The sequence below is a fragment of the Sciurus vulgaris genome, assembly GCF_902686455.1.
Source record: "Sciurus vulgaris genome assembly, chromosome: 12".
In the NCBI taxonomy this organism is placed as follows: domain Eukaryota; kingdom Metazoa; phylum Chordata; class Mammalia; order Rodentia; family Sciuridae; genus Sciurus; species Sciurus vulgaris.
The window spans coordinates 36,609,759-36,633,260 of NC_136473.1; the positions used below are offsets into that span (position 1 = coordinate 36,609,759).

The 23,502-nt window shown below is 41.5% G+C and overlaps 1 long non-coding RNA gene across 3 annotated transcripts; it reads right to left on the bottom strand.

The window, feature by feature from the left end:
- Positions 1-1,536: 1,536 nt before the first annotated feature.
- Positions 1,537-21,954, bottom strand: LOC306642446. 3 transcript variants are annotated; one of them, XR_013758524.1, is made up of 5 exons: positions 21,341-21,954; positions 14,154-14,231; positions 9,444-9,526; positions 5,078-5,298; positions 1,537-1,702 (listed from the first exon to the last, which is right to left on the bottom strand). It is a non-coding gene; the product is annotated as an uncharacterized lncRNA (long non-coding RNA). The 3 variants fall into 3 exon arrangements; XR_013758525.1 differs by lacking the exon at positions 1,537-1,702 and having other exon boundaries at positions 4,120-5,298; XR_013758526.1 differs by lacking the exons at positions 1,537-1,702; positions 14,154-14,231 and having other exon boundaries at positions 4,121-5,298.
- Positions 21,955-23,502: the final 1,548 nt, after the last annotated feature.

Consider the following 23,502-nt stretch of genomic DNA (forward strand, 5'->3'; position numbering starts at 1 on the left):
TGTTCAGTTCCTTAGCCCATTTATTGATTGGGTTATTTGTGTTTTTGGTGTTAAGGTTTTTTAGTTCTTTATAAATTCTGGCGATTATTGCTCTAACTGAAGTGCATGGTGTAAGAATTTTCTCCCACTCTGTAGGCTCTCTCTTCACATTATTGATAGTTTCCTGGGAAAACCTCTTCAGTTTAATCCATCCAATTTATTGATTCTTGCTTTTATTTCTTGTGCTTTGGGAGTCTTGTTAAGGAACTTTGGTTCTAAGCCAACATGATGAAATTGGGCCTACTTTTTCTTCTATTTGGTGCAGGATCTCTAGTCTAATTCCTACATCCTGGTCCATTTTGGGTTGAGTTTTGTGCAAGGTGAGAGGTAGGGGTTTAATTTCATTTTGCTGTGTATGGATTTCCAGTTTTCTGTTGTCTCATTTATAGAATTAAAGTATCTCTGATGTGTTTCCCAGCTACATGGATCAAAGTTAATACATTTAAGCACAAAAGTATACATTCATATACTTTAGCTCAGAGAACATATCCCATGTACCATAATTAATCATTATTAAGCCAGCCATTGGCTTGTGTTAAAAGATGTTCTCACAACACAGGTCTGTATCTCCACTCCCAGACATAGTTATGCAGGCAAGTGAGACTCATCTGGATATCTCTGGATATCAGAAGTTTCCTGGGGAAGAACTAATAGGTATTTTCAGAGAAGCAGGGATGTATAGATTCCCTCATTTATGAGTATCTTCTGGAATTCAAATGACATTTCCCTAATAGTAAAGTGAGTTTGTCATTTAGTGCCTCCAGGAACACTCTGTAAGTTCCCAGAAACATTTGTCTCCTTCTCCACTATCCTGTGACATTTGAAAGATTACCCAAGACTAGTAGAGCCCCTGCACCCAGCATATAGAACTCATTTTTTAAATTATTGTTGAATGAAATGAAATTTTATTATATTCCAAATAACTGAAAGATGGTCATGGTTGTTTATCTTTTAATAATCTTTAGTTGTACCTTTGGGAAACAACTGTGCAGGTTAAACAAGATACATCTGGAGACATTTATACTCTCCTTTCTCACAGAGTAGTGGCAGTTTCTCCCACATCCTGATGATGTCACTGACTGTTGAGTTGTGATGAGAATAAGCTGCTTGAGTGATGGACAATGTTAGAGCCTCAGCACAAATTTGAATCTTACGTAAAGAATATTCAAATGGGGTTCAGTATTTCATACCTCTGGTTGCAGCTGCTCAGGAGGCTGAGGCAGGGGGTTCATTTCAGATAAGGAATTCAAGACTCATCCCTGAAATATAGTGAGGGTCCATCTCTAAAAGAAAAGAAAAGAAAAAAGAAAAACAATATTGGAGTATTTTCTCATGCATAGTCTGGTTTAGAGTTTATAATCAGGGAGGGGGGAACAGCAAACATTTACCATTCTTTTTGGTTGGAGAACAGGAGTCTCGAGAGGCAGCTCTCTCATGGGTCTTTAAGACTAGTGCCCTTGAAAGTCCCCCAAAGTACCTCCAGAAGTGCACCTGGAACCTCCAATGATACCCCAGGAGGAAACAGACTGACGGGAAGGTCCTTCATAATGTTGACCAAGTCTGCCGCTGAATGCCTTTCTCATTGATCTAGTCTCTTCTCTTCACATATGCTTTCATTCACACATTCCTTAATTCTTCTTACTTGCTTCCTCTGAATCAAGCCCTATAGTAGAAGCACGGAGATTACTGGTGAGTAGGACACAGTCATTGTTCTTGCAAACCCAACAATCTAGTGGTAGAGACGAACATCTAAGAGTCAACTATGAAGCTACCTGGTGGAGGGCTCTACAGTACAGATCTGTACCAAGAGCCAGAAATGTGAGGAACAAAGTTGAAATTGCTCACACTGCTTGAGAGAAGTGGAGAAACAACAAAGAAGATGGTCATTTCAAAAGATTGTGTTTGCCAGCAAAGAATGGATGGGAGTTGGGAAAAGTGGGCATGAGTAACACTGCTGCATCTATTTTCTGCCACTCCGACACTTGACACGGTCTGTTGGAGTAGAGGACTCAACACTTGACACAGTTCTGTTGATCGTCCTCCCTCTTGGGGGCCGTAGGTGTGGGATGTCTCCATGTGTAGTTGCTTTTTAGTATTAATAATCAATATATCATTTAGAAACTTATTGGAAAAACATTGGGAAGGTTTTACTGTATTGGGACACAAAATAGTGCACAATAAAAATGTGGCAGTAGTACATAGATAAAATGTATGAAAATAAACAATTGTAGCTGTGTTCAAGTTAAAAGGAGCCTGTGATTACTTTAGTATAATAATAGATGGATAAAGAGGCATTCCTCTGAGCTTGGATGCAGTGTTTGGCCCTTGTTGCTTACTTAGTTTCAATAGTTGATTCTAGAGATACTTTATATAATAAAAACATTTAGGTTAGTCATAAATATAATTTGTGCTTTTCCTATGTTTAGTCTAATTCTTTAAGAATCAGAACAAGGGTTTGGGGAGATAGCTCAGTTGGTAGAGTGCCTGCCTTGCAAGCCCAAGGCCCTGGGTTCGATCCCCAGCACCGCAAAAAAAAAAAAAAAAAAAAAAAAAAAAAAAAGAATCAGAATAAGATTGTAGTCTGCCATTATATGAAATTAGAATAAATATTAATTATAAGTTGATTTCTTTGCCCTTTAATAATAGTAAAAACTTTTCACTGTTAAACACAAGCTCGTGGTGGGGGTGGTTTCTTAGAAAATCTATTAACGTGTTTGTTCTGAAGGTTAAAGGCTGGCAGATCATGGTGCCCTCAGTTTATCTGGGAGACAAGGTTGTTTTAATCTAACTGGGAAATAAGTTTGTTTTGGTCTGGGCTGTCATACAGAGAGAATGTGTACTTTGAGAAGAAGCATAGATTGTACTTTTGAAGGTTTTTCTTGTTTTAAACTAAACCAAAAATGATATAATCATTACTAAAGAAAAATATCTATAAAAAGACTGGCAGAAAAAATAAAGACAGATTCAACTTCAGAACACTTGGTGTCTCCGTGTGCTGTTTCTCCACCGTTCTGATGCCTCCCATCCACTCAGACCCTCGACCCCTGCTAGGGCTGGACCCCAGCAGAACACAAAAAGAAAAGTCATGCAAATAAATGTTTTATACTTGGATGTTTGAGTACCTGACACACAATGTGATGGACATACGAGTCTCATAAAATCATTATACTTTCCAACACTTCTCTTTTGCCAGGTTGAAAATTCTGTTTCAACCATTAATATTTGCCATGTTTTATAAATTTTTCATCATCTTGGTCACCTTCATTTGTGTGCTCTGACGTGTCCTACTCAATATAAGGTCTAGAACCGAAGACATTCTTGCAGGTGGGTTCTCACTAGGATGGACCACAGAATACCCAAATTTCCTAATTCTGAATACCATAATTTTACGAATGCAACCAGAGTTTCCACTCTTTTAATATCTTGACGATTTAGTCCATTATATGTCCTGAAAACCTCGGCTTTTCATTATCAGTGGATTTCCTAAAGAAACCCATACCATCATCATCAAAAATGCATAAGTGACATTTGTCAAAAATAATCTCCCCTTTTACTATGAATCCAGCAACATTTTTAAGGCCACTTTTCCAAAGGTAAGGAAAAAAAAGAAAAAAACATCTAGCCATCTGTCATCCAGCTGCATTTCTGCATCTGTTTAAGATATTTTCTTTCCACTAATCCGTGTCAATATTCTGTTCCTTTGACCAAGAGGATGGAGAAGACTAATAAGTGGTTGGTTTTACCTGCACCATTTCTCCCATATGTTAAACTATACTATTTACCAGTCCACTGGAAGACTGTGATGGAAGGGTGCCGAAATGGGGTTGACATTTTACACCCAGGTGGTCTGCAGCATTCTCTGTGACTTCCGTGTATTTCTTTTAAAATGAAGGTCTGTTATAGCAGCAATAACGATCACATGCTAAGTGCTGCAAACACAGGACATAAATCTCGACTGTCAAGTTCAATTCTGGCATTTCCCACATATTTCTTATGAAATTGACTTACCTAATATATTTGGACCTTAGTTTCCTCCACTTTAGAGTAGTATAAAATTACTATCTCTACAGTATACTATGGTAAATATGAGTATATTATGTGCTTGCACACAGATGTCAGCTGTTACAATTATTCTTTTCAATGTGGGTTGCTTCATAAATTTGCATGTCATCATTGCACAATGTCTATGCTAATCCTCTGTATCTTCCCAGTGTTAGGATACATGCTGCCATGGTGAACACTTTTATTGGTTCTATTTGCATAACCTCAAAATAGATGCTGTCTCTGTTTTACAACTGAGGAACTAAGGCTCTAAGAATAGAGCCTTTAGCTCAAGGCCACAAGGCCAGTAGGAGAGCTGGGTTATGAACTACGTATGCTTCCAAGGAATCTGAGATCTCTCCTATACTCCACATTGCCCCTGTTTGCTACTCCTGCCTTCCACACCCACACTATGGGTTTATAATACAGATGAATATGAAATATTCTTGTGAGAATTTAATTATGAAATTACAAAGGTAAAGACTGTTAAAAATGTGTGGATAATAACAGGTGCAATCATTATGATTAGAAAATTACTAGATATAAGATTAAGAGAATTTTGTTATCCTTACTAATGTTTGCTGTTCTAACAGAAGAACACTATATCAGGCATATTAAGAGAGTTAACTGTACTTATGCAAAGTTTTCTCTTCCTATTATTAAATTAATTCTTTCAAAATGAATTTCATTACATGCCATTTTTCCAGTCAAGAGTAAATGCACTTTATATACTTATGGACATTGAAAAAATATCTCCTTTAGACATACACTGTATCAAAACACTCAATGTGTTATTTATTATCTTCACAAAGAACAAATGCAGAATCAGAAATAAAAAGTATGGGATGATGAAACAAAACATTATCCATCACCACATAAACATTTCTTCTCATTCCCCAAAGTAGATTGTGAAAATTTGATGATTCATTTTTCAGAACTTATTAGCATCAAAGGACTGAGATTGGCATACCCATTGCCCACCAGCATCGGGACTCACAGATAAGTTGGATCATCATTCTACATCATTCTAGAGAAGGAGAAATAATGCAGTCCAAAAGTACATGGCCATAAAGAAATTCATGAGCAGCAGAATGGTCTGGCTGGTACTTTCTTCTGGGGATCCTCTTGGAGAAAAACTGGTGCTGTGAATATGTTGGAAATGTCTTTTATGCCTGCCAAAAGGAGTCACCATATATCCACTTGAGAGGTCCATGAACCCTATAAAAAAGACCACACAAAATATTCCAACTATGGAGAACAAGTTCCTTAAGGAGGGGAATAGTACAGAATTCAGAGAAAAACTGAAAAACTGAGGCAATCAAGGGACACTAAAACATGAACATTAAAGGATATGTTGAGAAACTTTCAATGAAAGACTGTCAACAGAACATCCACGTATAGTTCTGTACTTCCAGTGTTCTGTGTTTTGACTTGCTTATCACTGGACTACAGACAAAAGATCAGTAAGTGTGGACTCTGAATTCAGACTGCATGAATTTAAATCCATGATCTGCCCTTTACTGTAAGTAAGACTGTCAGAAATCACATTTGTTTTGTCTCTATTTCTCTGCTGTAAATATAGTCATATTTCCTATTTCCTAAAGATATGAGTACAAAATGATTAAATAAGTATGATAGAAGCATTTCTGGCACACAATGATCTCCTTAGAAATGTTAGCTATTATCGGCAAGGAGATGGCTAAAAAGGTACACTCATACATTGCTCCTGAGACTTCAAATTGGTACCACCACTATGGAAAGCAGTATGTTGACTCCTCAAAATCTAGGAATGGAACCACCATATGGTCCTTGGTATTTATCCAAAAGTACTAAATTCAGCATTCTATAGTGATACGGCCACATCAATGTTTCTAGCCACATAATTAACAATAGCCAAATTATGAAATCAACCCAGATTATCATAAATAGATGAATGGATCAAGAAAATATGATATATGTACACATTGGGGTTCAACTCAGCTATAAAGAATAAAATTATGAATTTTTGTTAAATGAAAAGGAGAAAATCATGCTAAGTGAAATAATCTAGACTCAGAAAATCAAGACTCAAATGTTCCTCTCATATGTGGAAACTGGGACAAAATAAAGGAAAGAAGGAGGCCAGGGAGGAGATTGGATGTCATAAAGATATAAGGCGGATCAGTAGAGTAGAAGGAGAATGAGAGAGAGAGAGGAAAGAAGTGGTAGAAATATGGAGTGAATTTAACAATAGAATGTTATATACATATATAAGTGTACCAGAAAGAAGTTCACTGTATACATACGTAGAAAATTCCAATCAAACATAAATAAATAAATGAGTGAAAGGAAAATCAGTACAGGAAAGGATAGAAAACAGTGGGAGGGAGTATGGCTAAGAAAATGGAGGAGGGTGTGGGATTGAAAGCAAATTTCTTGCATGTCTTATTTTGTCCAAATGAACCCAAATTCTATGTATAATTGTAATGCTCTAATATGAAAAGGAATGTGAGTTATTATATTTAGTATGTGATTCCTTATAGACATGGCTCAGCCATTCTTGTGTAAGTGAGAGAGGTGAAATGATTACCAAAGTAGCAGACTTCCAACACCTGTCTTCAGAGAAATCTTCACTGTCTGCCTTCCAGTTCCTACTCTACACATGTTCACCAGGCCAGCTCCGACTCAGCTTTCAACCCTTGAACTCATGTTTGCCCCCTCCAGTCTGATTCCCCAGGCTGAACAGTTGACCATCCCACAGCAGGTGCACTGCCTACCCTGGGGCCATATCACAGTGCTGTGCATCCCTCACATTGACCATTTATCATAGTTCCTGGCAGATGGTGAGCATTCAAGAAATACCTGCTGAATGAATGTTTGATTTAATTGATGTTTTATAGTCCATAAACTGCATGTGTTGCCACACTTCAAGACTATGAAGTAGAAAAGTTGTCATTTCCCTTAGATTCCTGATATCTCCACTGTCTACTGCTCCAGAGCCAAATTCTTCCCCAGGGACCTTCTTCAAGATAATTGATAGAGTCTTGGAAATGCAGCCCTTTTCCTGGAGGTAAATCCAAAAGGTCCTGGAAATTTCCATTCATCTCCAGGAAAGCCATCTCCTGACTGGTGTGAAACAGGAACGCTCATCTCCGTTGTCTCCAAGTGGATGCAGCCTGGCTCACTGAAGAACTGCCTCCAGAGTCAAGGCAACAGCTGGGAATGGATCTGAGGAAACTCCCTTTTCTGCTTTTGCTCCTTTTCTGTCCTTCTTACTCTATTCCCCCAGAAGTTTTTCCTGGGAGAACAGAATTCCTGGGTCCAGGTCTGCTTCAGAAATATCCAGTCAAAGAAGAACAGGTCAGTGAAAGTTATGGATGGAGCCAGAGCATCAGGTGGCACTGCCTGGAAGGCTGGCTTGCCCTTCATTCTTCTGTCCCACTGTGAGGGACAGGACAGTTGTAAAAGTATTGAGCCTTCCACGATGCTGCTTGAGATAGCACTTACTTATTTTCACATTCTTAGAATAAAACTTCACCACAGGTGAGTCTTCTGGGGTATGGGGGAAGAGTTTATAGCAAAGCAGTGCTTTCTCCCTGAAGTCCCATAGAAGGTGACAGCTCTGGGTTTGGGGAATTTTTGTGAGTCGTAATTACATGGTTTTCCAAAGTTCCACATGTAGAGCAATTATTTTGAAAAATCAGTAATGCAGTCTTGATGCTGGGATGCTTACATGAGGAAATCATTGATCTCCCCCATTAATATTTCAACCTGTTTGAAAGATAATAAATAAAGGCTAATTTTGTTTTAAAATACTCTTCTGGGCTAGGGTTGTGACTCAGTGGTAGAGTGCTTGCCTAGCACATGTGAGACACTGGGTTTGATCTCAGCACCACATAAAAAATAAATAAACATACCATGTCCATCTACAACTAATTTTTTTAAAAATATAGTCTTCTAAAAACCATCTGTTTTGCATCTACACACTTGATTCATAAAGGCTTCTGATAAAAATACATGGTGTTCCTCAACCCTGGCATTTTGAGCCTGGTACTTTATTGTAAGGGACTGTCCTATGTGTTGTGGGATGCTTTGTGACATCTCTGGCCTCCATCCACTAAATATCAGTAGAATGCCCCTCATCTGGTCAGTGTGACAACCAAAATGTTCTCCAGGCTGGGACTGCTGGGGATAAAACTGCTCCTGGGTGAGAGCAGTTTTACTGATGACAAATGCATCATCCTGGGGTTGTTACAGCCAAAGTTCTGGCACAGAGTATGGGTGTAAAATGACAATACTTATTTTCATTTCTTTAAGTGTAATTGTAAAGGATAAAAAATAACCATCAGAGATCATAAAAAGAGTCCTTCAGAAATAAGCCCCAAAGTGAATAGTTGAAGTCACCTTCAAGAGCAGTCCTGTGTGGTTTCGCAGTGTCTTCTTTCCTGAAAGGGGTCCACTAAGTAAAGAAGATTCTTCAGAAAAAATCTGTGTCATGCACTTCACAGAAGAAGATATTCAGGTGATCAACAAATATATGAGAAAGTGCTCATCATCTCTAGTAATTAGAGAAATTCAAACCAAAATCACACTAAGATTTCATCTTAGGAAAGCAGTATGGAGATTCCTCAGAAAACTTGGAATGATCCACAATTTGAGTCAGCTATTCTGTTCCTTGGTTTATATCTAAGGGACTTAAAATCAGCATACCATAGTGATGCAATGTTCATAGTTGCTCAATTCACAATAGCTACATTGTGAAAGCAACCTATATGCCCTTCAGTTGATGAATGGACAAAGAAACTGTGGTATATATACACAATGGAATATTACTCAGTCATAAATAAGAATAAAATTATGACATTTGCTGGTAAATGGATGGAATTGGAGAATATCTATGCTAAATGAAATAAGCCAATCCCAAAAATCAAAGGCTGAATGTTTTTTCTGATAAGTGGATGATGATACATAATGGGACGGGTGTGGTGGTGGGGGGTAAGAGAAGAATGGAGGAACTTTGGATTGTGTACAGGGAAATGAGACAGGAGGGTTGAGAGAAGGAAAGGTAGTGCACTGAGACACCCTATTACACTATGTCCATGCATGATTACATGAATGGTGTGAATCTACAGTCTGTACAATCACAGAAATGAAAAGTTGTAATTCATTTGTGTACAATGAACCAAAATGCAGTCTGCAAAAATAAAAATTAAAAAAAGATAATGAATGACCTTTCCTTGTATTTAATTTGGGAACTACTCAGCAGAAAATACCCAGATTTTGTATTCTTAAAGAATTTTACATGCTTTTTTTAACATTAAAAGAGTATTTTATATTACAAAAAAATCTTTGTCATGATACACCTTGAATGACTAAAAACTTACCTGGGGACTTTGTAGATCAATCTCACTGCTGAATAAATGAATGTTTCCCTAACACATGCAGCAGAGGTCTGCTCCTCACTTGACTGGAAAAAAAAAAAAAAAAACACAGGTCACAAACATGTTTTCAGTCCTTGGACACTTGAAAACATTAAAATCAAAACTAAGAAGAAAATAAAAGTTTCTGTAGCATCTGTTTTCAAATAGTCTCTCAAATTTAATTTCCTACATTTGTGGATAAGGACAGAAATTTAAAAACTTTTGAAATTCTTTTTTTTTTAAAGGAAGTCAATAATGGTAGATGCCTTTGTGAATAATTTTAAAGAGAGCTATAATTAAACTCAATCTCTTTATACCAATTCAAGAATGCATTACAATCTTATGGTGATATGTATGTTTAAGATATACATTGGTTCAAAAATTAGCAGTGCTATGTGGGATCCCAGCACCTTACATAAAATCTCTTAGTTAAAATAATGGAATCCAAAATTTAATCCGTAAATAGCTTGGGTTCTTATTAAAATTTTCTTAAAATAATCTGAAGGGCACCAAATCTTTCCTTAGTCTATTTTGATCCATTTGGCATAACAGACAAAGTCATTCTTTTTACACTCATGGAAAATTGTACAGGAGGACTGCACATGTTGCCTCCAGCTCGTCCTTTGCCAAAGATCACTCTGTGTTCTAGGCCCTGCATCTTGTGTGGCAGCAAACCAGTGGCTTTTGGGTGCACTGGCAGGATGGCTCCCACAAGCTGGTGTTCATCTCCACAATGCAAATCTCAGTGGACAGACTGCAGAGCATCTACCCATGCGTGGGCATGGCACACTCAAAAGAGTTGTGGTTTAAGCCTTCGCCCAGGCTTGGGGGCCTCCGACGATGACTTTGGGTCTGCCTGCGCCTCCAGCTGGTGGGACATGGGCGAGGATTGGGTCCATGTGCTGAACCAGAAAGGTGTGGCAGGCGCTGCTGGGCTAGCTGCACCCTGAAGCTTCGCTGCATTCGCCACTGGGAGGCTACAACTCAGATTACTCAGGTCTGAGTTATTTGGCCTTTAGCAGGGATGCCTCCTCCCACCAGCTCAGCCCCGCGCGGGACAGCACCTCAAGGACACCTTCAAGCCAGTGCCACCAGGCTTCTACTAGGACTTGGCCCTATTGCCGCTGGAGGACTCAGGGAACTCTCTGCTGAGCTCTGGGTCTTCTGCGCCTCTGGGGACTCGCTGAGTTCCTCAGCCCTCCACTACTCTGGCTGTGCCACTTACTACAGTCCCACAGCCAAGGAGGCAGAGTGGCTGGGGCCACTTGGAGCGAGTCTGCTTTGCAAGGGCCTGTTTCACAAGGGCCTGCACAGCGGCCACATCCCAGGCTGCGGGAAGGTGAAGACGACCCATAAGAGCGAGAAGTGCTTCGCTTCCCTGGTCTGCAGCAAGCGCTTCAGGTGCAGAGACCATCTTGGCAAGTAGTGAAGAAGTGCAGCAGCAGTGGCGGTGGGGAAGCCGGCTCCAGCTGTAGCAGCAAGAAGGGAAGCAACACTGACATTAGCTCAGCGCTGTGGGCTGCTGCCAGCCCTGCTACTCACCAGAGCTGCTGCAGCTCCCTTAGCCAGGGACCCCTCCCAGTCCCCCAAGGCCTAAAGTGACACACAGCACGCCCTGCCCCTCACCTCTATCTCCTCCCACTTGGGACCCCCCACCCCTTGGTCCTTTTCTGTCCTGGCCTGGACTCAAGCCCCTCTCCACTGCACCCTGTAGTGTTCTCTCTCTCTCTCTCTCTCTCTCTCTCTCTCTCTCTCTAGCTCGAACCACTGCAAGCTTCCCTCCTGCACCTCAGGTTCTGGTTGCCATAACTTTTAGAGGACAGTGTACTCTTAAGTTAGATCTGGAGGCATCTAGTGCTTGGAACTCCGCCAGTGTCCGCGCAGGGGGTAAGTACTGGGCTGAGCAAGCTTGAGCCAGAGGGTTGGAGCGGGCGAGGCAGGAGGCCAGGCAGAGCATCTCAGCCACTGCAGCAAGACGGTTCCAGAACCGCAGTCCTGGGCGTCTCCACTAAGGAGGGCCGGGCTGGACTGCTGCGCCCCCTGACTCGCCCTGCGCAGGTGGTCCAAGCTCTGAGGGGTGCGGATCTGGCAGCACCTAGACCCAAGAGTTTGCAGAGATTAGCACTTCCAGAGACAGCCATGCCTCTTTGGTCCCTAAGGTGGAACCAATGTGCAAGATTCAGGAAGGGGCAGTCTTGGCGAATCTCTGCAACAACCTTCTTTAATCTTTCTGTCATTTTTTTTTTTTTTTAATACCATAAAACTAAGGGGGAAAAAACACACTTTAACACTTTGTTTCCCTTCTAGTTTTTCCTCTTCCAGTGAGAGCATCTGTCTGTCTCTGGAAACTGTGCTAATTACTGATCCCAAAGTTATTTGATCATATTAACATAACTTATAGGGTAGGGGCCGGTGAGGGTAGGTGTCTTTTTTATGCAAAAATCCCCCTTTCTGGTGAGTTCAGATTAACTATCATCATGTTTGTACTTTTCTACCTTGTTTTCACCACTCCTGAGCATAATGTCCACCTTTTCTTTTTTTTTTTGTTACTCCAGTGGTAAATTTGTATAGCACCCTTTCCTGTAAATTCTTGGAATTCACTGAAGATTTTAGGGCTAAACTTTTGTGTGCATATATGTGTGTGTTAGTGTGCACATGTGCAATTTAAACTTATAAGCAAGTGAAGAAGGTATCTTATCATTTATTTCAGGTGAGGCTATAGTTAAAAGGCCAAAACAAGGAAAAAGGAAAAAAAAAACTTTGTGAAATATATCTGAATCTAATGGTTTGTACTATTAGTTACCAATTAAATATAACCCCACCATTGTACAAGTGTGAGGTGTAATTGTACAAGAGACAGTTTTGTATAGTATTTTTCTTATACATACTTTCAGTAATATTTGAAAATATATTGAAGTAAATTTAATTTTTTTTTAGAAGAAAACAATTGATGCAGTTGATGAGCTACAGGATTTTTGAACTCACTACTGGAGGTGCAGAGCCCAGGTGTACTTTCAGGACCTAGTTTTGCTTGAATATGAATTTCAAACTGTAGGTATCAAACTGTAACTAAGACAATTTTGATAAATGTTGGGTGACATTTAATGAAGCATATACTTATTTGCATTTGCTGGCAGTTTAGGCATAAAGTGAGAGTTCTCCTATAGTTCATAATAACTGGGTCTACCAAAACCTGCAACCTATGTATTAAATAAATTGTCCAAGCGATACTTGACTAATCCTGTCCCTTGAGTATTTCCTGAAGGTAATATTGTTAACTGTTAATAAACACTCCTGCCACTACGTTTCAATGTTGACCAATTCTGCAAAGTAATTGCTCATCGTAATATTGAAATAATTTGGATATTTCATATTGAAATGCAAAGCCTGTCTCTGGGACATTTTAGACTTGCATTTTAAATGCATGAAATGTAATTGACTTATGGTATCATTCCATTCATATTATTATGGTATTAATAAACTCATAAAAGACAGAATAATTATACAGGAGGAAGTGTTCCCCCTCATTATAAATATTAAAGAGCTACTGTTATCTGGGCATGGTGGCACATGCCTGTAATTGTAGCTAATTATGAAGCTGAGGCAGGAAGGTCCTGTGTTCTAGGCCAGCCTGGGCATCATAGCGAGACCCTTTCTCAAAATAAAAATTTGAAATGATGAGGGAGTGTAGCTCAGTGGAACAGTGCTTACTTAGTACACTTGGGACCTGGGGTTCAATCCCCATTAGTGAACAAAAAGTTACTACTTTCTAACAAGAATCTTTATTTAACTATTATATAGCCAACTATTCTCTCTACATTTTCTTCTTCCTTGGTGTATATAAACACCTATTCTTCCTTGTGGAACTCTATTCTTCACCCAAATGGACAGAATGTCTAGTTGCTATCATGGAATCAATTTGCTTTTCTCCTCACTGACACGAAAAGCTGTAGCTGTAACACAACTTACTTATAATAAGGCCAGCCTGAATTTTTTGTGTGTGTTCCTGTGACTAACAATTCTATATATTAATACTTAAATACTCTAGTGCTTGACTCTTTGAACTTTGTTAGATTTGGTCATTCAGGGTTAAATGGTTAAATATTAATTCTTCTTTGTTCTTATGAAATAGGGCTAATGTTTGCCCCATTTCTAATGTAATTCATTAACTACTGCACCTAGAACTGGCAAGATCAATAGCTAAGTGAGTAGTCATGTGGTCCTAATTATTGAGTGACTGGATTAGGTTTCATTGACTATAAATCTCATATTCCAGTCTATAAGCTAGTAATTGATTTATATTCCATTTTCATTATTTTGATATTTATAAAGTGCAAATTTGACAAAGGGTAGCCATATTCTTTCTATGTACAATGCCAAATATAATTATGCAATCAATAAAACTGTTACATCAAAATCCCAGTGTTTAGTTCTCCAACCTTATTCAGTAGATTGAATAAGGATTAAAGAATTTAAAAGTAAAAAACCTACTGCCCCATTCCACATAAAGGAAGGCAACAAATTCATTAAAATTAATCTAAAAAATTTTGAAAAGGCATAATATCATTTTGTTGCTGTTTAGTATTATTTTGGGCCTTTTGGCTAAGATCAAGTATATTTTTTTAGTGAAAAATTAGGGAATATTTGGTAATGTTGGCTGGTGCTTCAATTTACCTCTGGCAAGCTCATCAAGATGTTACAGTATTACTGGTGTTTCAAGGGAGTCCAGTTGGGGTCCAAGTTCTTGCCATCCTGAACAAAGAATTGAGAGACACACACAGAATTAATAGTTACAGTACAGACTAACTGATAGCGAAAATAATTCTGAAGCAAAGTGGATTGAGCAGAAGAAAGTAACTAAAGGCCTTTTTCTTTTATTAGGCAATGCTAGTCACCCCCTTTTTCCCTGGGTGGATCTGGTGTTGATTGACACTTTGATTGACAGTCAAATGTGACATAATTTCTTTTCTACTTTATATGTGTAAGTTTTGTTCCCCACCCCAGAGAATGCATGGAGAGAAACAAGTTATAATGTTAATTATTCGCTCAGTAGCAACAAGTTAAGTAGAGGTCAGTCTCTAGGGCTATTGTGTTTGCCCAAGATTGGGACTTTCCCTTTAAGGTCTTGAATTTCCCTTGTGATGGTGTCTTGTCCTACATTTAACTGCAGGATAGCTAATATTGTACACACAGAAGGAGTTTCAGAATGAGTATTAATGTGGCTGAGAAGCTCTAGGGATAACCTCAGTTCCACCTTTTCAATCCTTTCCCCAGGTCCTGTCTCTGATCTAATAGCCCTAATTGGCCCATATAAAGAATGAAAACTTGGCACTCTACCATGGGGCAATTCCCAATGCCCATTCTGTGAATTAAGTTTGAACCTGGATTTGGAAACTCTTTCATGACCCTGACACTGTTAAATATATAAAATGTTTCAAACCACAAATATCCATTCATAATGAGCACTGACTGTAATTTGCCAAATAGAAGAATATAAACTTGATCCTGTACTGGCAGACGATTCTCTAAGCCCTACTTGTGACACCAGTTTGAAATATTCTCTGGAACTTCCTGCCACTATTGTTTCAGTGCTACTCTTATAAGCTGCTTTCAAATTGCCCACATTCTGTCAAAATAAGTACTGGTCCTAAACTGCTGAAATAAAGGCTGTGAGTCTGCTACTGCAACAAGGAAGAACTTCTAATGTTCTCTTGGAGAATTCTTAGAACCTGGCTTAACCTCCCTGTCATTATTGTTTCCTTGCTACTCCTCCAAGCTATTGTAAAACAACACATTTTCAGCCATAATGAACATTGACCCTAAGTTGCTCATATGAAGAATTTGAGCCTAGATCTATGTGTGGGATAATTCCAAATGTCATCCCTGTGATATAAATTTGAACCTACCTGGAACCTCTCTGTCACTACCATTTCAATGCTACTCTTACAAGCTGTTTTCAAACTGCCCATATTTGGCCATAAATAGCATTGGCCCTAAGCTGGGCTAAATGAATAATTCAGACTTGGTACTGTATGGAAACAATTCCCAATGCAGTTGTCCGGAACCTTGCCACTACTACTTCTTTGATGTTCCTCCAACCAGTCTTCAAATTGCACATATTTGGCCGAAATGAGCACTGACCCTACTGAAGACTGTGAAACTGTTCATACAACAAGGAATGATTCTCGAAGCCCTCATGAGAATTGAGTTTTATTCATTCTCTGGAAGCTTTTTGTCATGGCCACTACACCACTTTTCCTACAAGATATTTCAAACTTCATATATTTGGCCATAATGATCACTTGCACTATGTGGCCCTTATGAAAAATAGGATCCTGGCACTACAAGAAGGAATGATTTATAATACCCTCTTGGAGTAAGAAGAATTTGCCTCTCAACCTCCCTGACATTTTGATTTCACTATTTCTAATCAAGCCCTTTTCAAATTGCACATATATGCCCATAGTGAGTAGTGACCCTAGAAAGCCAAAATGAAGACTGCAAATCTGGGGCTGCCAAGGATCATGAGCTCCAAAATTCCCTTGGAGAATTAAGTTTATTACTTCCCCTGGGTCCTCCCTGCCACAAGGATTTTACTCTTGCCACTAAAGTCTTTTAAAATTGCACAAACTTTACCAAAAGAGCATTGGTCAAAATTGTCAAAGTGAAAAAATAAGAAACTGGTACTGCAGCAAGGGACAATTCTCCAAGCCCTGTTTGAGAATTCAGTTTAAACCTGACCCTGGACATCACTGCCACTACAATTTCTCTGGTGCTGCTTCACTCTCTTTTCAAATTGCACCTCATTTGAAAAATAAGCATGGGATACCATGGGATAAAATGAAATATGCAAACCTGGCACAGGAACAAGGGACAATTCCCAGTGTTCAAGATTTAAATTGTAACTTGCTTTGGGAACTTGCCCAGCATTAATATTTTGTTGATAGATACTCTTACAAGATCTTTTCAAATTTCACATATTAAGCCAAAATGTGAACTGAACCTAAGGGGCCCATGTGAGGAATGCAAACATTGTGCCATTGCTGGGGACAATTCCAAAAGCCCTTTCTATGAATTAGAAAGAACCTGCCTCTAAAACTTACCCATCACTACTAATAATTACTTCTTATGCACACAGTTTAAAAATTGCACACATGGGGCAATAGAAACACTGCCCCTGTTTTAGTTAGTTTTTTTAATCACTGTGTGCAAAAGACCGCAGAAGAATAAGATAGAGAAGGGGAAGTTTATTTGGAACTCAAGGTTTCAAAGGGCTCAGTCAATAGAGGACTGACTCCACTTTTCTGGATCCAAGGTGAGGCAGAATATCATGGCATAAAAATGTAGAGGAGAAACTCAGTTCATGATATGGCAATCAAGAAGAAAAGAGAGTTCTGCTCACCAGGAAAAAATATATACCCTGGAGGCTCATCCCCAGTGACCTACCTCCTCCACCTACAGCTTATCTGCCTACAATTATGCCCAATTAACCATATCAGAGAATTAAGAAAACAATTAGTTTAAGGCTCTCATAAGTCACTCATTTCACCTCAGAAAGTTCTTGCACTGTCTCACACATGAGCTTTTGGGGGACTTCATATCCAAACCATAACAGCCCCCAATAGGCCAATACGAAGATGTGAACTGGGTTCTGTAACAGCAGACAATTCTTTAAACACCTTTTGTTAATTGTTTGAATCATTCTCTGGAACCTCCCTAACACACTTGTTTCTCTGATGCTCCTACAAGCTCTTTTCAAATGGCACATATTCCACCAGAATAAGCCCTGGTGTCAACCGTCTGAAATGAATAATATGAATGTGTTACTGTAAATAGCAACTATTCCAAATAAGATACTTGAGTATTCTGTTTGAACTTGCCTGTAGAACCTCCCTGCTACTACCATTTCCTTGCTACTCTTTCAAGTTGTCCCCAAATTGCACATTATGTTCAAAGTGAACACTTATCCTAATGTGCCATAATGAACTATATGAACTCACTACTGCAACAAAGGACAATTCCAGATTTTCTCTTGAAGAATTAAATGATAACCTACCTCTGGAATATCCCTGCCATGGTGGTTTTATTGCTATTTCTACAAGTTCTTTTAAAATTGCACATACTCAGTCATAATGTGTGCCAACCCTAATGTGCCTATATGAAAAACATGATCATAGTGAAATTCCAGAGTACAATTTCCAAGACCTTTTCTGTGAATTAAATTTGAACCTGCCTCTGGAACTTCCCTGCCAGTATTGCTTCATTTCTTCTACATTCTATTCAAAGAGCATGTATTCAGCCATAATAAACATCGGCCCTGTGGAACAAAACAAAGAATGTGCTGTTGCTGCAATGAGGAACAATTCCCAGGCCCTATCTTGGAATTAAATGAGAACCTGCTTCTCTATCTTACCTCCTGTTTGCAATTCACTACTGCTCCTATCACCCTATAAGTCATTTTGAAATTGCACATGATTGGCAATAATTAGCCCTTGTTCTATTTGGCCAATATGAACAATGTGAACCTGTTGCTGCAATGACAGACAATGTCCTAATCTTCTTTTGTGAATTAATTTTGAAACTTTTTCTGGAAATTCCCATTCAAAATATCATTTCACTGCTGTTTCAAAGACTGTTTTCTTTTTTTCTTTTTTTGCTGTACTGGGGATTGAACCCAGGGCCTCGTGCTTGCGAGCAAAGACTGTTTTCAAATGCCACATATTTGTCCATTGGGAGCACTAGCCTTATACAGCTGAAATGAAGAATTCAAATCTGGTACTGCAACAATGGGCAATTCCTCGTGTCTTCTTGGAGAATTAAAGTTTGAACCTGCCTTTGGAATCTTTGTCACTACTGCTTCACTACTACCTCTAAAAAGTGTTTTCAACCCACACATATTCAGCCACAATGAGCACCAGTACTAATGGGCCAAAATGAAGATGTGAACGTGGTATGACCACAAGGGAAAATTCCCAAAGCTTTCCTGAGAATTTAGTTTGATTCTGCCTCTTTAACATCCTGGCCAGTAAGTTTTCCCTGGTGCTTCATCAAACTCTTCAAATGGCTCATTACTGAGCAAATGAAGCAACATCCCTAATGGGCCAAACTGAAGAGTATAACCTGGTTCTACAAAAGGGTACAATTCCCAAAGTCTTTGAAACTGTTTAAACCTGTGTGAACTGTCCTTTTCACTGCATTTTCCTGCTGCTCTTCCACACTGGCCCTACTGGGACAAAATGAAGAATGTGATTATGTTCCTACAATGGGGTTAATTACAAGACTTATCATTAAATTGATTGAGAATATGACTCTGGAAACTACCTGACACTTATATTTTACTACTGCTTCTGTAAATAATTGTCTTTTTTTTCTTTGAATTCACAGTTTATTTTAAAAGTTCTGGGCAGGAGACCTGACTTCATATGTTAGTTCTGCCACTAACTATCTGGGTGACCTGGGGCAAGTCACTCAAACTCTCTGTCACTGCTTCATCTGAGTTTGGGTGGTATACACTCCAGCATCCTGCCTAGCCCAGGACTACGTGGGTAAGAGGGAAGCTGCCACTTTTCTTGTGATCCAACCACTGCAGACAGAGATAGATGACACCTTATGTTCCCCAACCCCACCAATAAGAAATGTGTTTCCCAGACAGCAAATGGCATGCACCCAGAGAGCATCAAGTCCCTTTCCACCTGCACAGGTGCTATGGTAAAAAAAAAAAAAAAAAAAAAAAAAGGCTGTTCCTTTAGCCATGAATATACAGATGGGGCCTTCTGTTCAACCCAAATCCAACATGATGAAGGTCCAGAGCACTTGCAGGTGTCCCTCCCTGAGCACCAACAGACATGCAAAGACCAGTGTGACCATCCCATCCTCCCAGAGAAGACAAGCAGTAGAGGACAAGGAGGACAGCCTGGGTCACAAAGGTCAGTGCTGTGTCCAGTGCCCCTAACATTGATGACATTTATTGAACAAGTGTTAAGGACATTCTGTGCCTTTCCCCAGAAAATTCTCACTCCATGGCTAGGAGGTGACTACTCTATCTTCATTAGGGAAACTGAGGTCCTGAAGGTGGTCACCTACCTGGGAGGTGACAGTGCATGATTCAGTCAGAGCACATGGCTACATGGATACACACTCACCTGATTCACTGACCACCCAGCACCCCCTCTTAACACCACTCTACCAGGGTGAGCATGCCCAGCTGATGACTCCTGGTACCCAGGATAGTCTGACTCAAATTTTCAGCACAAGGCCTGAGTCTGGGGCCTACCATACCACTGTCCCCTCCTCTTCCAACCCTGCCCAGATCACAGCTGAGAGAGGCAGATAGTACTCCTAGGCCAGGCTGAGCTCTGCTGGCCTCCACTGTGTGGAGCCAAGCACTGATTCTCCCCAGCCTCAGCCTCTCTGCCAGTCAGCACAAACACACCCAGAGCAGCCAACACTGGCAGTCTGGCAACTCAGTCAAAGGTAGGCACTGGGTGGAGGCCTAGCTGTTTGGTGGCAGCAATCCTTCCTCAGTTTCTCCAGTCATAAAATGGGTTAGGTATTCCCCAGCCCCCAGGGGGGTAAAGGCAAAATAGAGGACAGAACTTGTGAAAGTACTCTGAGTGCCACTTGGGGCCCCCAACTGGGGCACATGGTCACTGAGAGGATGCAGTGCCTGGTGTTGGCTGCTGGGGAGGTTCCCTCTGTGAGCTGTCTGCCCCAGTCTCCTAGGATATCATCACTGAGTGGTAGGGTGGACACCGCCAAGCCTGCCCCTTTCTTTGTCATTCATCATGGGAAGGGTCCCCATCTCCTCAGGAAGGCAGTCACCCCCAAAGTACAGAGACCACAGCCTGCTGAAATGTTAGGACTGATGACTCACTCCACCCCTCCCTCCCAATCACTGCATATGCCCAAGTGCCCTGGTGAATGGCCACTGTCCACTCGGAGTTGCCCAGCCCTCTGAACAGGGGTGGCTGGGCTGACCCGCAGGTCGTGCCTGGGCAGTCCTGGTTGGACCCTGGCCAGACGCATGGTCCATTTTGCCTCCCGGATCCCTTCAAAGCACACTAGTGTGGAGGCTCTGCGACACCCAAGAAGGGGGCACCTAGCCTAGATTCTGGTAGTCAAGTTCCCTATAAAGGGCCAAGAAAAGCTTCTTGAGTCATAGAAACAGACATTTTCCTGCCCAGCTGTGCAGCCACATGGGTGCCTTCACCGCGAAAAAGGCTACACTTGATGGCTCCACGGGAGGTAGAGAGGGAGTGATGTGGACTTGGTGGAGGAGGCCTCCTCTAGGTTCCCAGACTTGCACAGGTCCTGGAAGAGGCGGAGGCTGGTGAGGGGGCAGCGTCCAGCCCGCCAGCTCATTCCAGCCCAATGGCGCCCCACCCTCGCTGCGCCCAGGGCAGGCGCTTCAGGCGCTCCTACTCACCCTTCACAGGCTCCAGCTCCAAGCAAAGCCCAAACCTCAACCCTGGCACAACCACTCGGTGCGGCAGGGACACTCTCAGGATCCGGATGCCCAGGCCCTGGAGGGGGCGACAGGACTGGGCGCCCCGCAGGACTAAAGTCTCCCTCAGCCCAGGAGGTGGAGAGGAGGGAACCGGCTCCGTGGGGGAACAGTAACCGCTGAGATGCGCCTCAGGCTTGAGGGACTTTGCCAACTTCGGGCCTCCAGGGGTCGCCACTGGGACCCGGCTTAAACACCTGGGACACGCCCCCTCTTTAAAAGCATTCCCGCCGCACTCCAATGCCCCCCAGCCCAGCGCCCAAGCCAATATGCTCAGCTTCCCATAGCGGCTAACTCTGCGTTACAGAGTGCCGGTCACTTGGGCTCAAGGGTCCATCCTGCCCTGTCCAGACCTCACCTGGAACTTCTGTTGCTAGAAGTTGATGTCCTTGAAGTCGATGGAGCCAGGGGAGAGGTTGTGCAGCAGCTGGCACAAGAGGACGCCATAGCGCAGTGTCTACACCAGGTCTAATTCCGGAAGAAAGAGTCACACCACTTGTGGTTAGGCTACAGGTTCTTGCAGACAATTAGCCAGCCCCCGGCACTGCCGCCAGGGCTTCGGGGCTCATGGAGTCCTGGCTCATGGCGGCCGCTGGGCCGGCTCGCTTAGGGCAGTGCTCCAGGCAAAGTTCAGGCCACAGGGCATCCGTCCCTTGCAGGTCTCAGTAGCCAGGGCGGGGCTGTGTGCAGGCGGCCCAGGGTCCCAGCAGCGCGGCCGCGCCTCCCTCCCCTTTCTTCTCCTCCTTCTCCTCTGGCTCCTAGCGTGCCCCACCCCCGCCCGTTCTACCCGTGTGGGGCCCCTAGGCGGGAGCCAGACAGCGTGCAGGATCCCCGCTTCACACACACAAGTCTGCTCTAGTCCCAGGCGTGCTCAGTGCTGCCCGCCGCCGCAGCCCTCTGCGATCTGCCCCACCAGGAGCTGCATTCTGCTCTCCAGACGCTCTGCAGCGGCCGCCCCTCCAGCCTGCCCAAGACAAAATGCCCGGGGTCTCTAGTTCAGCATTTCAGGTGCTTGGACTGCCTGCCGCGCCCTAGCTTTCTTCGCCTGGCCCGCGGGCTCCTCGCTCAGCATCAGGCGCTCCCTGTAAATCATTTTCAAATCACACGTACTTGAAAAATGAGCCCAGCCATATTGGACCAATATGGAAAATGAGAACCTGTCGCAATGGTGGCTTCCTTTGCGAATTAATTCTGAAACTTTCTCTGTCCCCCCCCCACCCCCCGCCCCCTGCACTATGGTTTCAGTGATATTTCAATCTAAAAGTTATTTTAAAGCAGCACGTATTCAGGCAATCTGGCAGTGGTCTTTTCCTCCAGTTTGCCACTTCCGCCACCTCAGCTTCTCTTCTATGCCGAAGAGTCCCAGGTTGCTTTGCTGTGCAGGTGTTGAAGATCCCTAGGGAGCAGACCCTGCTCTCAAGATTCAAAAAATGAGGCATTGCTCTCAAGATTCGGAAAATGAGGCATATATTCAAGACGAAGACAATCACTTCTGAGAAAGAAGGCTAGAAAAGGAGAAGGAAGATGCTGTAACACATTTTCAAGTTGACATTCAGGGATGTGGACATCGATTTCTCTGAAGAGGAGTGGGAATACCTGGAGCCTGCTCAGAAGAACTTATATAGAGATATGGTATTAGAGAACTAAGAAAACCTGGTTTTCCTGGACATGAGTTCTCATCATACTCAAAATTATTCACCAGAGCAGTGCACAAAATAGTTACTTCAAAAAGTTACACAGAGAAGCCATAGAAATTGTGACTTTGAGTTTTCGCAACTAAGAACAATATGGAAAACTAAAAATCATACTGGAGACAAGTCCTACAAATGTGAACAATGTGGCAAGGCTTTTAATCAAAAAATACACCTTACTCAACACCAGAACATTCAGCTGGAGAGAATGTTTACAAAATGTAAAGCATGTGGTAAAGCTCTTACTAGAAAAATCAAACCTTATTTGCACATAGAGTTCATACTGTCAAGTAGTCCTTACAAATGTGAAGACTGTGACACAGATTTTAATCAAAGATCACACTTTATTCACCTCCACCAAATTCATACTGGAGAGAAGACCTACAAATGTGAAGAATGTGGAAAAGGTTTTAATCAAAGATAATCTCTTACTAAACATAGAATTCATACTGGAAAGAAACCCTACATCTGTGAAGAATGTGGCAAAACTTTTTATAACAGATCATCTCTTACTCAACACTATAAAATTCATACTGGTGAGAAGTCCTATAAGTGTAAAAAATGTGTTGAAGATTTTCATCAAAAAAACCAACTAGTTTGCCACCAGAGAATTCACACTGGAGAGAATCCCTACATCCTGGCTCTTGGCATGTTTGGTAGAGGAAAAAGACCGAAGAAGCCTACCAGTGCCTAAGATTATCCCTGATGAGACTTAACTGACCTCCAAAAATTTGGAAAACCAGCACACTATAGGACCACCTCTTTAGTCTTGGACATTCTGTAGGGAAGTATAACCAGTTTAAGTATAAATGATGGGTGACATACTCAT